The sequence below is a fragment of the Saimiri boliviensis genome, chromosome 1 (genome assembly GCF_048565385.1).
Source record: "Saimiri boliviensis isolate mSaiBol1 chromosome 1, mSaiBol1.pri, whole genome shotgun sequence".
Lineage (NCBI taxonomy): Eukaryota > Metazoa > Chordata > Mammalia > Primates > Cebidae > Saimiri > Saimiri boliviensis.
Window position 1 is genome coordinate 281,123,203 of NC_133449.1, and position 16,442 is coordinate 281,139,644.

Genomic DNA, 16,442 nt, shown 5'->3' on the forward strand with positions numbered 1-16,442 from the left:
TCAGGCTGGTTTCAACCTCCTGGACTCAAGTGATTCACCTGCCTCAGCCTCCCAAAGTGTTGGAATTATAGACATGAGCCACCATGCCCAGCCCAATATTCTATTCTTAATCTGCAGAAATCCATGTTGCATACATTCTTTAGATTGGGTGATTATTGATAGATTCAGTTTTTTTTTTTTTTCTTTTGAAGGCCTAATGCTCTCAGAAATGATACAATATTCAGGTAGTATGAAAGAAAGGCAACACAGGAAAATATGGTAAAAATAACAGTGACTTAAAGTTTAGGCAATGCTGACTCAAACCTGGGCTTGGTCACTTAATAACTACATGTTTGAATATGGTACTTAGCTTTTCTGGGTCATTTGTTTCTCTTCGTCTGTTAAGTGACATGTATGTATTAACCTCAAGAAACTGTGTTAAGATTAGCTCTAACACATATAAAATTGCTAGCAAACTGTCTTACTCAGCATGAACATGTAACTCAGTGTAGCACATAATTTTATGAATGAAACAATTATACGCTCTTGAAAATAAACACGTAAAATGTTCTGTCAATGTTTGAGGATGGAAGGAAATTTAGACAGCTAGGTACGGCAATTGACAGCTACCACCAAGTGATTTTAAATCCTTATTTCAAATGTGGTTGCTTTGATCCACATTTGTTTTGCTTTGTTATTGGTAAGCCTCCTGGTCAATAGCATGCTATTCGTAGTTAAGTCAAAAATTATATGTGGATTTCCAAATATATAGGGAGTTGGCACCCCTAAACCTTCACGGTCAAGCGTCAACTAAAGGCAGATATATGGATATGTATGCATATATACATATATAATTTGAACAATAAGTTTAACAATAACCTTAAACAATTATGTACTGTCTCCTGATAGATTAATTAATGATTATGTATACATATTAATAAAAAAGTAGCTGTAATACAATGAAAATAAATGTAGAGAAAATGTGCTGTCAAAGATTAGAGATCTTTGGTCTCACAATGTCCACAACAAATTGATTCATCAAACATGACCTTTAATAGAAAAATATGTTAAAATTATATTTATTAATTAGTATATTTAGTAGAAATGGTTACTGTTCTCTGTTTAAAGATATATCTGAATCTAAGAAAACTAATTATAATCTATTTTCTACAAGACTAAATTCATAAAGAGAAACTTTTGTTAAACAAGGTTTTAAATAATTAAATACTAAAGAAACTATTTTGCCCATCAGCAAGGATTATAGTGAGTGGTGCTTTAGTGAGGTAGCACTTCCTGTGTGAATCCGACTAACAATGTTTATAATCAAATTGTCTTAAATCATTGGATAGATAAGAGCTCATTTCATATGGATAACATACAGTAATCATTTTTAAAAGTTTTAATACCAAATAAGTGAATTTTAAACTCAAATTACATAAATTTATTTAGACTTAGTCTGTGCATACACACACACCTGTGCCAGGTCTCTGGCTCAGTCTCTCACTTCTCTCTCTCTCTTTCCCAAGTACAAATGCAAACACACTTTTTTGAAGATATGAGACCATTCAGTACTCAAAAGGTATGATCCTCGCTTGTGTTTTCATTATGGTATCCCAGCATATGAGAAATCACTAGCTATAAATGAGATTTAAGATTACATTGATAGCAGGCTGATTTATCGCTGTCATAATTATAATGTAAAGAATGCAAACATGGATTCAGCTGAACTGAGACGTGCAGAGAGTCAGCATGTAACATGCTGTCGAAGGGAAAGAAATGCCTGGAAACATGCTTGTTTCTCAGCCAGCACTCTTCACAGGCTTACGGACCAATTAAAATGTCAACTCAGCTGATTGCAAAGAAAAGACAGACATTTGCAAAAGGCACGCATGGACAAACTTGCCCTCAGAAAACATTTTCCTAGCGTTAGTAAAAATTAATGTTTTCAGCAGTGTACCACTTGGATAGTGATTGAAATGAGATTAAAAAGACAGTGACTCCTATCATGCACAAAGGTGCAACATGTTAAGCAACTGTGCGTAAAAATGAAATGTAGTGCGTTAAAATGAGAAATTTCATTTGCTCTGTTAAAGTCCTGCATCTTGTGGTTTCATGTCTAGCATAAAAACGAGGCAGGTAGCTCCTTCAAAGAAAGTAAAATGCGAGACTGTTGATTCATTGGCTGCATATTAATCATTATTGATTTAGAAATCATATTCAACAGAATAACTGATATGGCTGTGACTTATTTGATTTTTATTCCTCAGTGTGCTTTATAGAAGAATTACAAGTGTGTGCACATAAATTAGAACTAAAATTATTTAAATCAAGAATAAAATTATAGTGAAAAACACTTCCTGACAGGTTTTAGATTGTTCCAAGAACATATGTTCAGAGAGAGTTTTATTTTTTAACATTAATTTATTGGTCCTGAAAGGTTCTAGAAATGGAGAACAAGGTGCTCTCTTGCCTTTAGGGAGGAAAGTAACATTTTACATGTCTCTAATTCTGCCTCACATTAATATTACTTAACATTTAATTGAAAAGAAACTCCAACTGGTTCCCTTTGGATAATTCATATATTATCTTCACTACCATAAATATATAACTGTATTGTTGCTGAAGAAATATATTCAGGTGCAGTGAACTGTAATTAGATATTACACATAAACCATAGTTTAACCAGTCATTTGTTAAAGGATACGATTCATTCTTACCTATATAATTTAAATCATATATTTATTAAGTACCTTTAATAGCAATTGCTGTCTTAAAAGGAGCATGAGACATAGTTATTCATGTCAAGTGGCTCACATTCTGTATTAGTTTGCTAGGGGTACCGTAACAAAACATCAGAAACCAGGTGGCTTAAATGACAGAAATTTATTTTCTCATAGTGAAGGCTAGAAGTTCAAGATCAAAATCTCAGCAGGTTTGGTTACTTCTGAAATCCCTCTTGGCTTACAGCTGGCCAACCTCCCACAGCAGACTCATATGATGTTCTATTAGTGGGTGTTACTTTCTGATGTCTTTCTCTGTATGTCTAAATTTTCTCTTTTTGTAAGAATACTAGTGATACTGAACCAGGGCTCACTTTGAAGACCTCATTTTAACTTTATCACCTTTTTAAAGACTTTACCTCAAAATAGGATTATATATTGAGATACCAGGGGTTAGGATTTTAACACATAAATATTGAGGAAACACGGTTCAACCCATAACACATCGTAATTGTTCACAGAAAAAGTTCACTACAGTTTGTATGACATATTCAAAGAGGTTTCTTTTCAGGTTTTATTCATTAGTTTCATTGTCAAAAAATAATTTTTATTGGAAATACAAATATACACACGTGTGTGTGTGTGTGTGTGTGTGTGTGTATTTGTATGTGTGTGTTTGTGTAACTTATATTTGGTTCTATTTCCAGTTTTCCATACAAAAACCTTGCTCCAGAAATCATTCTTTTTCTCTTTTGAGTCAGTTTTTCTTTTCTTTTGGGTTATTCTAATCGACCTCCAAACACATTCGCCATTAACTCTACATTTAAAAATATTTCCTCTTTAACCCTTTTCTCCCTTCAACTACTGCCCCATGAATGTGCTCCCCTTTAAAAAATATTTTACATTTTGGGGGCTACATCCGTTGTCTTATACTTTCTTCTTTTTGTTTTCCTGGGCTCTCATTGAAACACTACTTAATCAAAACTCCAATCAAGTTCTCTAGTGATTGCCAGTTTGCTAAATCCAATGGCTAATTTGAACTCCTAAGTCTTATTTGCATTATCAACAAGAAATATTCATTCATTGTATTGTTCTTCTTCTGAAACACTTTGTGGCTTCCAGGACAGAAGTCTTGATTGTTTTTGTTTTATCCCACTCTACATTACTAGCCCCTCATTTTTAGACCATTTTGCTTGACTTGCCTCACCTCCCCAAACTTTCACATTTCCTAGTCAATAAATAAAACATCTCATTACATCCAGAATGTTGCTTTCTGCTCTTTTGCCATTGACTGACACCTCACACCCCACCCAACTCAGCTTCAGGCAATCACTGGCCTTTTCTAACTTTTAGTATTGATGTAATGTATGGGTCAATTATTTCATTTGTAATCTTCTCTCTAGGGCTCATGTTTCCCTTGAGGCACTATTTTTACTAATTACAGTTTTTTTTTTCCTTCAGGTGGATATATTCCCATTTCAAAACACACAGTTTGGTGAGACGTTATGCTAGATGTCAGCTACTGCTCACCTTTAAGCAGACTGCTCTTGTGCAGTATGCAACCAGTACAATCAGTCATGACCATGCCTATTTACCTCTTGCTTAGTGATCTCATGGCTTAATCTATATGTCGATGATTCTGATGTTTGTATCATTAGTTTAGATCTTTTCTCTGATTTATACATCCAACTTCTTTCTTGATATTTTACCTGGACATCAATAAGCACTTCAAATTTAACATGTTCAAACCAGATTCTCCACTAAGCTGCTACTTTATAATCTCATGTAAGAGCAGCACTGCCAACCCAATTGCTCGTCTCTCTTCATATCTCCCTGACATCTACAAAACCTGGGAATAATTCTTAACTTTTCTTTCTTTCACTCCACATGCAATCTGACAACACATCCTGTGAGCTTCACCTTCAATAGAAATACAAAATCAAGATACTCTTCACCACTTTCCTACAAGCCATCTCACCATCATTCTTGCTTTCAAACTTGAATCTCTGCTTGTTACCTTTTTACAATAAACTTTCTGTTACATCTTAAAATTTTAACAGTGTGTTAATGTGGATCCCTTGGGCCTGAGATGCAAATTAGCTTACTACCCCTGTATTTCAGAGCAGCCTTATGTATTAGCACTAAGGTTTTATCCATCCCATTCTCAACCTTCTTCTCAAGAGCGGCCAGTCTGATTCTTCTCAGATAGGAGCTTAAGTGTGGGACAAAGTTATGCCAAGTAGCTTGGCCCCTACAGCAGACTCTACCATAGCATTTTCATATTCTTTTTTGCATGCATGATTGTTTTGCTGTATCAAAGGTCACTAGTCTCTTCTGCCACATTATACATGATGTAGGAGAACCTCCCCTTTTCTTTCAAGAGACAGAAATTATACATACATTTCTCTGAAACTTGTACCAGACAGCTTTCCTTACCTCTACTTGGTCCCAGCTGTTTACATAACAGCGTTCAGTCCTAGATAATCTTGTGTGGGAGCTCTTAGACACCCCATTGCCCTGTTATCCCCTCCTTTAAAAAGGACATCTGCTGCTGGGCATGGTGGCTCACACCTGTCACACAGTACTTTATAAGGCCGAGGTGGGCAGATTAACGAGTTCAGGAGTTTGAGAACAACCTCAGTGAAACTCTGTCTCTACCAAAAATACACACACACACACAAATTAACTGGGTCCGGTGGCATGTGCCTGTGGTTCCAGCTACTTGGAAGCCTGAGTGAAGTGGGAGGATTGCTTGAGCCCAGGAGGTTGAGCCTGCAGTGAGCTGAGATTCTGCCACTGCACTCCAACCTGGGTGACAGAAGAAAACACTGTCAAAAAAAAAAAAAAAATGACATCTTCCAGCTGTCTCCATAATACTATGCCAACAAGAAGAAGTCTGACCTGATCTGTCATGGTGATACTGAAGAAAAGGGCAAATGCATTTCCCAACAGGATAATAATGCCTGCTGACCCCACAACTTAAAAAAAAATTGCCCTTGTGTACGTATGGGATTTCACCTGCAAACAGTCTCACAAAGAACAAATATACTTCCCTAGATGCTTTTTGACTCCTCTTCAATGATTTCAAATTAAAATTTCGTAGGGTAATGTCTTTTCTTTCTTCGGATATCACATAAAGTTTTGGAATAATATGGTGAAAATGAAAACAATAATAAAGACACAAATTTTTCAATGATCTGTAACTCAAAATATTTGAAAGTATGTCTCATCTCCATCATTTACACTGAGGGTATTGAGTACTCTTGGCTTTTTCTGTTTTCTAAATACTAACATCTTGTTTCTTCCATCTGTGCTATTTTAAACTGTTATTTTTTTCTTTCTACCTTGCTGTCATGTTGTAAAACTTCACTTAGTAGGTCTTGTAAGTTATCCTTAACTATTTAATCTTTCTCCACATAAAATTTTTATGTGGAATCCTGAGAAATGAATTGTGTTTTAAAAAAATAGCAGAAACAGTTTCCATTCTCTTGATTTTGGCCATGAAAAGGGACTTCTGAATAGTATGGATTAAACTGTCTTAGTATGGGATTTGGCTCCTGTAATAGCATGTGTGGCATGGTTCACCCTCAGGCCCACATGGCTCCTTAATCATGTCCTTTTGGGTTAAAGAAATAAATGAGGCTGGGTGCGGTGGCTCAAGCCTGTAATCCCAGCACTTTGGGAGGCCGAGGCAGGTGGATCACAAGGTCAAGAGATCGAGACCATCCTGGTCAGCATGGTGAAACCCCGTCCCTACTAAAAATACAAAAAAAAAAAAAAAAAAAAAAAAAAAAAATTAGCCGGGCATGGTGGCACGTGCCTGTAATCCCAGCTACTTGGGAGGCTGAGGCAGGAGAATTGCCTGAACCCAGGAGGTGGAGGTTGCGGTGAGCCGAGATCGGGCCATTGCACTCCAGCCTGGGTAACAAGAATGAAACTCCGTCTCAAAAAAAAAAAAAAAAAAAAAAAAAAAAAAAAAAAAAAGAAATAAATGAAATCATCTATAGTTTAAAAAAAAGAGACATTTACAGTCTGCCAACTAGCTGCAAAATGCTTAGTCCAGGAAAATGCCATATGTGCCAGGCATACATCTTCCCCAGCTTGCAATTGCTTACACAGGATCCATAATTTTTCTGTTGTTATATGGTCATTGAGCATCTAGAAGTCAAGTTCATAGAGGAGCCAGAAAGGGAGTTCAGATGGTCATACTTGGAAGACGATGTAGACTTTTGAATATGTGATTTCTTACCTGAGTATCATCTACCAGTTTCCTTACCTATCCTATTCCCATGGTTATGATTAACTAAAAGATTGCTCACAAAATATCCCTGACCACTCATTAATTAATGAATCCATCTAAGCATATGATAAACTCTTATTCTACTTATTATGGAAGAAGGAAGGAAGCTGATGCAAAATTGCATTTGGCTGAACTTCAGGCAAAAATTAATTCTGGCCTTGTCACAGATATTGTCTCATTGTCCCAGGTGGAGTTAGTAGATAGTGAATCAAGAAAAATGTCTCATGCACATAAGGGTTAGTTCTTTTTTCTCTTACTCTAACTAATTTCCCCACCCCCTGATTAGATTCAGAATCAGGGTAACTGCTGTGGTTGCTTAGAGGGAAAAGGAAAAAAAAATAAATAAAGGTCCATGGAAGAGTATAATAGAACATAAAAACCTTTTGTGATATAGACCTAGAATCAACCTGCTGCATTATCTGATTCCACAGAAAACTATAACTTCAATTCCCACTCAACGGACTCTACCTTCACCACACCAGGAATTTCCCTCCAATACTTTTCCTAAGCCAAACAATCACAATCACCTCTTATTTGCCTGTATTTGACGTCTACATAGTACAGTTACTATAACATGCAAACTCAGGTTTTCTCTTCCGTGTTATTTTCCAAACAAATTGTAACCACATAGCTCCTACTTTTAGGACATTAAAATCTTTGAGTTTTGGTACATATAGTAAATTCCTAGAACCCATAACAACCTTATAAGAACCTTATAGGCAGAGACTATGCTTTAAATGATTTTATAGTCTCAGTATGTACACAAAGTAAATACAAGAAAGGGAACCATCATTTATTTTAAATATATCAGATTTAAATTAATTGTCTAATTTATATTTTCAAATACTTGCAAATAATAATAATTGCTTAAGGAAATTATGTGATATTTTAATGGAACATAATTTTTAACCTGGAATATTAATATCCTGTCTAAAATGTTCATTATGCAGATTTATTCCTTTGTCATAACATTCATCTTTAGGAATAAAATTAACTGGAATATCCTATTTGATCTTTTACTGTACCATGTTTATATGTACCTCATTATGTCCTGTCATCTTGAGGAAACAAAAATGTATAAGCAAAGAAATAATTTTTCAAATACGTTTTCTCTATATATATGACTAAAATTTAGTAATTTTATAATAAATTTTTGTTAGTAAATAAAATATATACATATTAGGATATAGACAGTAATTTGTTTAGCTTATTTTGTTCCAATTCCTAAGCATGAAACAATCATCAGACTAAACATCAATCATTATTGAGATTGTTTAGATTCCATTCCTATAGCTATATCAATATATATATATATATATATATATATATAATCCTCCTTTGTCATAATCAAAGACTACGAAATGTGCTTTAAGATGAAATACATTTTTGTTGAATTTTTACTGTATATAAGATCTAAGTATTGCACTAGATTCTGTTTGTTGGACTCTGTAGAGAAATAATCATCCCACTTGAACCAGTTTTCAAGATTTTAAAACATGTAATTGTTTTAACATCATTTAGAATAAACGAAGTTGTAAATTCTGCTTCTAGCCTCTCCAAAGTTAAGAAGTCCTACGGCAAACAGAAAAATTACAAGATGATATATCAATAGGTGTAAATTAGTACAAATAGTCATACCAATCATAGTCTTAGGCATTCCATATCAGTTTCTAATTTTATAACAATCTAATAAGAATATTTTTTTAAATAATAAATTAGATAACATAACCTATGCTTGGTTCTTAATATAAAGTCTCTCTACTTTTTCTAATTTCTCTGTGCTGGATTCTTAGCCCAGGTACTGCTTGCAAAAAAAAAAAAAATGAATTTCTGAAGCTTCATTATTTTCTATGCATAAATAAATATACATTGAAATATGTATAAGAAACAGCTCATTTGAAAACTCAGCCCAAAGTTACATGAATTAAAATAATATTTCTTAGTTTTCTTGTAATACCTTGTTTTGTTTACAGATAATTATGTTACTATATTTTCCATTTGAATAATGGTTGCATTTTATTTGTTTTTTAATAATACTATGAAAACTTATCCAAACTGCTTTTTCAACACTCCAGGGTTTCTCTAAACCTCTTGTATTCCTATGCACTTAGAAGGTCATAAAAGAAATGAATTAATATGTCATATAAAAGTGTCCAACAGTGAATGTCTCTATAACAAATTCTATTTTTTATTAATATTTTACAAAATGAAAAAAAATCCAAATCATAATAGGGCCACCACTATAAGTACTACAAACCTCTTACAATTAGCATTCATTGTTAAATATGTAACTTTATGGTGGTATTAATGATGATATCCCATATGTCAAAAATCTTGAAAATAATTTTGAGTTCTGTTGAGCCCATTACATTAAAGGCCTAATGACAAATTAATGGAAATGAACATTGTAATCGTTAAAGTCACTTGGTGACTATCAATCTGGATCTTAATATGTTTAATTAAGTCAATGCCAGTCAAGTAGTCAAGCAGCTTAACTTCATATTTTTCCTGGCTCTGCTGATGATAGACATGTAAATATTTATATATGAGAAAGTAAGACATCTGCCAGTACCTATCAAAGGAAGCTATAAAACTAGCATTGGTTTCTAAGACAGAATTTCCGCGAATTTTGAGGAAACTACTAACTTTGAAGGTAAAGAATTCAATTAGCTACTAATTGTTCTCCAAAGGAGATGTGAATAGAAGTTCAAAGGCAGACATTTCATAATACACTTTCGGCTAGCTTGTCTTAGACATATTGGATTAACCTGAGCACAAAGACTTTGACTTATTTAGAATAAAGAGCTGTTAAGTGGGAGCTGTTGAGTCTTATTCAATAGAATTAAACAAATCAAGAGCAGACAAATGGGTATCTAGGTGGCATTTAAATTGTATTTTGTAATGGAAAAGTGAAGGAAATGGAATCTTGGGAACCACAGCACTTCGGAGAGAGACAACCCAGGGAAATGTTGAATGTGCCCATTTGGCACAAGACTGATACGCTACTTGAACAGTTGTTCTCTGTAGCATTCAGGGAAAAGTTGCCATGACTCTTCTGGTTTTCTTTTCCTTTTTGTTAACTAGTTACTCTCTTCTCTCTCCTCCTTTCTTCCTTCCTCTGTTGGACAATCTACCACTAGGAAGAATTATATTCTAGGTAATACAAAATACTATTGTACGTTTGACTGATGAATTCATTCACTCATTTTTCAAGAAATGCCTATTCATTTTCATCAGGACTTTTTGCTTGTATCAATATTCATTCAATAATATTCTCATGGCATGTATTTATGCCCCAATATGTGAGATACACAGATTAACCATATTTACATGGCTGTTTCTCTTATTGATGCTTTTATGCTTTTAGTGTTTTAAAAAAATTATTACTCCCGCCATGAATATTGTTAATTATTGGCATACAGTCATATCTATAAAGATTGTTTAGGAGGAGGAAATATCCATGATACATAAGTGAGGTCAGAAAGACAGCGTTCTACTAATACTTAAGTCACCAGTCAAAAACTTCATGGTAATACAGGATAGCCGGATATAAGTAAGATGAATAAGACACCTGAAAACACAATCAGACAAATGACATTTTATTTCCTTTACATGTCATTTTAAAGTTCACTAGTGTTCATTCATTTCATTTATTGAGCAATGTATCGCCTTGTTGGCTCAGCATAAGTCACAGGATTTTTGGGGGTAAGGCCTAAGAGATGAGGTATAAAACTTATGCTAATAACACAACACAGAGACAGACACACAAACACACCCAGACATACATGCACACACGCAAACATTTGGACTTAGGCTCCTACAGTCGGCTCATATATGTCTGTCACTTGCCACCAACATAAACTTTGCCAATGCCCATCAAAACAAAGGTCCCATTTTCCTCTCTCTAAACTTCCATATGCTGAACACAAGGGAGGAGACTTTGTGACTTTTTAAAAATCATGATGACTATGGTTGACATTGTTATGATAACAATAAAAGGAGACCATCTAGCAACCTGATACAGGAAGCTGTGGCTGCCTCTCAGATGAACCCTGAGTTCTGTGACTCACTTGGCATGTCATCTGCACACACCGCTTCCCTCCAGACGCTGCAGGGTGCCTATGTCAGACACCAATTCAAAAAGTATTTAGGGGAAGAAATATATTGGTCAAACATTTTGGAAATGAAGAAGATGAGATACAGGGAAATAACAAATGTGCTGGAGTGAGGAAGAATATTAAGATCAGAGACTCCACCAGGTCTATATGCAGATTAAAAATAGTAGAGAATAAACTACAAAATTGATATGCTGTTTTTCTACCTACCTTACAATATGGAAAGAAGTTTTATATTAACATTTTCGAAAGTGCAATCTGATGAGTCAAGCACTGTCTAAATATCATGGTGCATTTTATCAAAAGCATTTTTGTGAATGCCTGTAAAATATATTTGTAAACTGAATAGATAGGTTTAAACTATTTTCCAGGTGGAATTTGGATAGATTTTATATTCCATATTTTGCTACAGAAATATTTATTAAGAGTTAGAAATGGTCATGAGATTTGCTGCACAAGCATTTAAAAGATGTATAGAACCTTCAAATTAATTCCCCAAATCCCTCTAAAGATCTAAAGGGAAAAAATAAAAGGAGATTTAGGACCTTTTTAATGAATGTTTATTGTGACAATATTATGATTGTTAGGTCCAAAAATTTATAAGAAAATGTTTTATTTGTCTATAAATAATATTCATGGTACTTCTGAAACCTTTATTTGAGCAACGTGGACATTCCTGCCTACACATTCGACTTGTAGCATTCAGCTATATTTTAGTACATTAAAGAAGTTATTTGGCCAGGCACGGTGGCTCACGCCTGTAATCCCAGCACTTTGGGAGGCTGAGGCGGGTGGATCATGAGGTCAGCAGTTCAAACCCAGGCTGACGAAGATGGTGAAATCTTGTCTCTACTAAAAAAGACAACAGTTACTCAGGTATAGTGGCAGGCACCTGTAATCCCAGCAACTCAAGAGGCTGAGGCAGGAGAATAGCTTGACCTGGGAGGCAGAGGGAGCAGGGAGCCAAAATCACACCACTGCATTTTAGGCTGGGAGAGAGAGCAAGACTTAATCTCAAAAAAAAAAAAAAAAAAAAAAAAAAAAAAATTATTTTAATACCTGTGTTTGTGATGCATTGTTTATCATTTTTACAATTGATCTGATGCAAAACGTTGGTCATTGGAGCAAATTTCAAACTAAGCTTGTCCCAAGGGAAATATAAATGAATTAACAACAGAATTTAACAAGGTAAATTCTAGAACAGCATTTCCAAAGAAATTAACAATTTCTTTGTAATTATAATTAAGAGACTGTCTTTCTGAAGATGTATACGTTCTTCAGTTCTTAACTTATGTTTTGCTGTGATTTAAGCTCCTGATGTTTGAGCTCCATGTGAGATAAAATGCAGTATCTTCCAAGCCCAGGGAACCCTCACATCTGGCAGCACTGTGGAATCCCAGATCTTCTCCACTTTATAAACACCTAATTAAAGAAGGCTAGTTTTAGGGTTTTCTTTTTAATATTAATATGTATTTTTTGATCTCTGTGGCCTTAATCTATTAATTATAAAAACATATGAAGAAATCTATACAAAATTATTACACACAGTTTAATTAAGGAAGAAAATTAACAGAGAATGTCACATGAGTACGTGCAGAGACCATCTCGGCAAAGGCTCCTTGGAAGACAAGCATCAGAACTAACTGAGTCCTTTTTTTTTTTTTGGAGACAGAGTCTTGCTCTGTCACCCAGGTTGGAGTGCAGTGGCAAAGTCTTGGCTCACCGCAACCTCCACCTCCCAGGTTCAAGTGATTCCCATGCCTCAGTCTCCTGAGTAAGTGGCACCCACCACATCTGGCAAAATTTTGTATTTTTAGTAGAGATGGGGTTTCACCATATTGTCCAGGTTGGTCTCGAATTCCTAACCTCAAGTGATCTGCCTGGCATGAGCCACCACGCCTGGCCACCTGAGTCAAGGTTTTAGCTTTTTATATTCCTTAGCTTACAAATTACAGGAATACAGGGGCAAAATATAAAGATGATTGGAATTACAACATGAATTTTACTTTCAAGTATCTTATAGCAGTCACATAGAATATATCATATTAATACATGATTATAAGATCACTTGTAAATTTTTAACTTGTAAAAGGAAAAAACATATGTCAAACTCAAACATGAACATATACAGAAAACCTAAATAAAGTGTGAACCAACATAAGACAACAAAAAATTCAGTTTAATCTACCCATAAAAATTATATTATTGCAAGCAATCTAATATAAATTATCAACTTAATAAATTAAAAACATAGATGCACAACATAGTGGGCATTTTTTTAATTTATAAAAATTGTTGACTAACTCCAGAAATAAGGAAAAACCTTCACCTGATGATTGGTATACAGTAATCAAAGTGTAAACAAGCTCACCAACAAATAAAACCAAAAGCTTGAAACAAAGCAAAACACTTCACAGGAACAAACACATTGAACTCTGAAAAGGTAAATATGTCGACTTTAAGTCAGGAATGAGACAAGGAGGTCCACAATCACTACCTTCTATTCAGTGTTGTATATGATATCCTTATCAGAGCAGATCCATTTACAACCATTGAAAAAGAGAATTTTAAGAATTATATCTGGAGTTGGTATGATCATATGTTTAATAAGAACATGGAGCAAGCATGGTTATTGTAAGTTAATTATAATTCCATTCCCTGTTTATAGGGGTTATACCGTTTTTAGTCTCCACCAAAAGTATAAGTTTGCCTATGCCTCTATTAGAATACATATATATGGAATGGTTTTTTTTTTTCCCCAGTATTATAAAAAATGGCTTGCAAAAAATGACTTCTCTGGGAGAGTTTATTCCTGTTTATTTTATTATGAGAAGTGCTGTCCCTTTCAAATGTTTAAAGGCAGTTTTCATTTTTTTTTTTTCTGAGAGCTATCTGTCTATATATTTGTCCATTTATGGGTTGTTAGTATGAGAGCTGTCTGTCTATATATTTGTCCATTTATGAGTTGTTAGTACTTTCTCTACATTTGAAATATCTGTCTAATGAATGGTGACACTTGGTTATAATATAAAGTGAAAACTTTTTCTTCTGGTGTACTATTAATCTTCTAACTTTGATTATGGTATATTAAATACAAATCCTTTCTAATATAACTAAATTGTTTGATTTTTTTCTGGGTTTTGAGTAATACCTGGAATGACTTATTCACAATCTGTACCACTTCTCCTATGAATTTAGATTTTTTATTTATTTAGAATTAATACTGGTATATAGTGTGAGGATCAATTGTTTTCTTCCATGTGTCTATCTGATTGTCCCAATACCATTTGTTAAAAATCGGCAACATCAGTGTTTTGTCACACACTAAATTTGTATGTGTACTTGCATATATTCTTAGATTTTTTATTTTGTTCCCTTGGATAATCTGTCTATTCTAATAAAATTGCATTAACCTCTTCAATTGGTAGACACTATCCAACATATCATTTCCTTTCTAAGTTTCCTGTTTGCTTAGCCATCCAGAGGAAATAAACATTTTAGTTAAATTGGTACCACTAGGGAAAAAAAAAATCTGATGGTGATTTTATGGAAATTATGTTTAATTTATCAGTTAACTTTAGAAATTGCTATTGTTATGGTCTTGAATTTTTCTTTTCAAAAGCATGATATGATCCCACATTTTTTAAAGATAGTATATAAGTGAAGGCTGAGATTCACTAGGTGACATTATGGGAGTCAGGGATTCAGTTATGTGAAAGAAAATATTTAAAATAATTAGGCCAGTTAGAATGCTGATCATTAAAGTCAGGACACAACAGATGCCCGAGAGGATGTGGAGAAATAGGAATGCTTTTACACTGTTGGTGGGAGTGTAAATTAGTTGAAACATTGTGGCATTGTGGCAATTCCTCAAGGATCTAGAACTAGAAATATTACTTAACCCAGCAATGCCATTACTGGATATATACCCAAAAGATTATAAATCATTCTATTACAAAGATACATGCACGCATATGTTTATTGCGGCACTGTTCACAATAGCAAAGACTTGGAACCAACCCAAATGCCCATCAATGATAGACTGGATAAAGAAAGTGTGGCACATATACACCATGGAATACTATTCAGCCATAAAAAAGGATGAGTTGATGTTCTTTGCAGGGACATGGATGAAGCTGGAAACTCTCATTCTCAGCAAACTAACACAAGAACAGAAAACCAAACACTGCATGTTCTCACTCATAAGTGGGAGTTGAGCAAGGAGAACCCATGGACACAGGGAGGGAAACATCACACACCCAGGCCTATTGGGGGATGGGGGGTTAGGGGAGGGATAGCCTTAGGAGAAATACCTGATGTAGATGACAGAGTGATGGATACAGCATACCATCATGGCACATGTATATCTATGTAACAAAGCTGCACGTTCTGCACATGTACCCCAGAACTTAAAGAACATTAAAAAAGTTAGATAATGGAACCGTATACCCAGTGGCATACTATTCAGCCTCAGAAAAGGAGGAAATCCTGTAATTTGTAATGGCATAGTCAAATGAAGTTACATAAACTAAAATGTTTCTGCATAGCAAGGAAACAAGAGAGGAAGGGACACCTCACAGACTAGGATAAAATATTCATAAAGTCTATATCTGAAGAAAGGTGAATATTCAAGCTATGTAAGAAATTCAAACAATTCAATAGCAATAAGACAAATAACCCAATTGAGAAAACAGATTCCCTAAACAGACATCTCTCAGAAGGAGACATATAAATGCCCAATAGGCATTTGAAAAAAAAAAAGTCCAACATCACTAGTCAACAGGAAATGCAAATTAAAACTACAGTGAGGTATCATCTCATAGCTGCCAGGTTGGCTATTAACAAAAAGATGAAAAATAACAAATGTTGATGTGGATGTAGAGAAAAGGGAACCATGTACACTGACGGTGGAATGCACATTGATACGGCCATTATAAAACCACATGGAAGTTCCTCGATGTATTAAAAATAAAAGTACCCAATGATCTGGCAATCCTACTACCAGGTATCTATTTGAACAAATAAAATCAATATGGCAAAGAAACAGCCCTACTCCCATGCTCATTGAGGCACTATTCAGGATAGCCCAGATATGGAATCAATCTAATTCTCCTTCAATAGTTGATTGGATAAAGAAAATGTGATAGTTATATACACAATGGAATATTATGCAGCCTTCAAAAGAAGGAAATCCTGTCATTTGGGACAACATGGATAACCCTGTAGATTAGGTGAAGGGAAAAAGCCAGGCACAAACGGGCAAACACCACATGATCTCACTTACATGTAGTATGTAAAAAAGTTGATCTCACAGAAGCAGAGTGCAGA

The 16,442-nt window shown here is 34.6% G+C and overlaps 1 protein-coding gene across 4 annotated transcripts in view; it reads left to right on the plus strand.

Moving 5' to 3' along the window:
- The window catches only part of CDH18 (cadherin 18), a 1,096,529-nt gene that overhangs the window by 48,838 nt on the left and 1,031,249 nt on the right, over positions 1-16,442 (plus strand). The gene's annotated exons all lie outside the window — the stretch shown is intronic.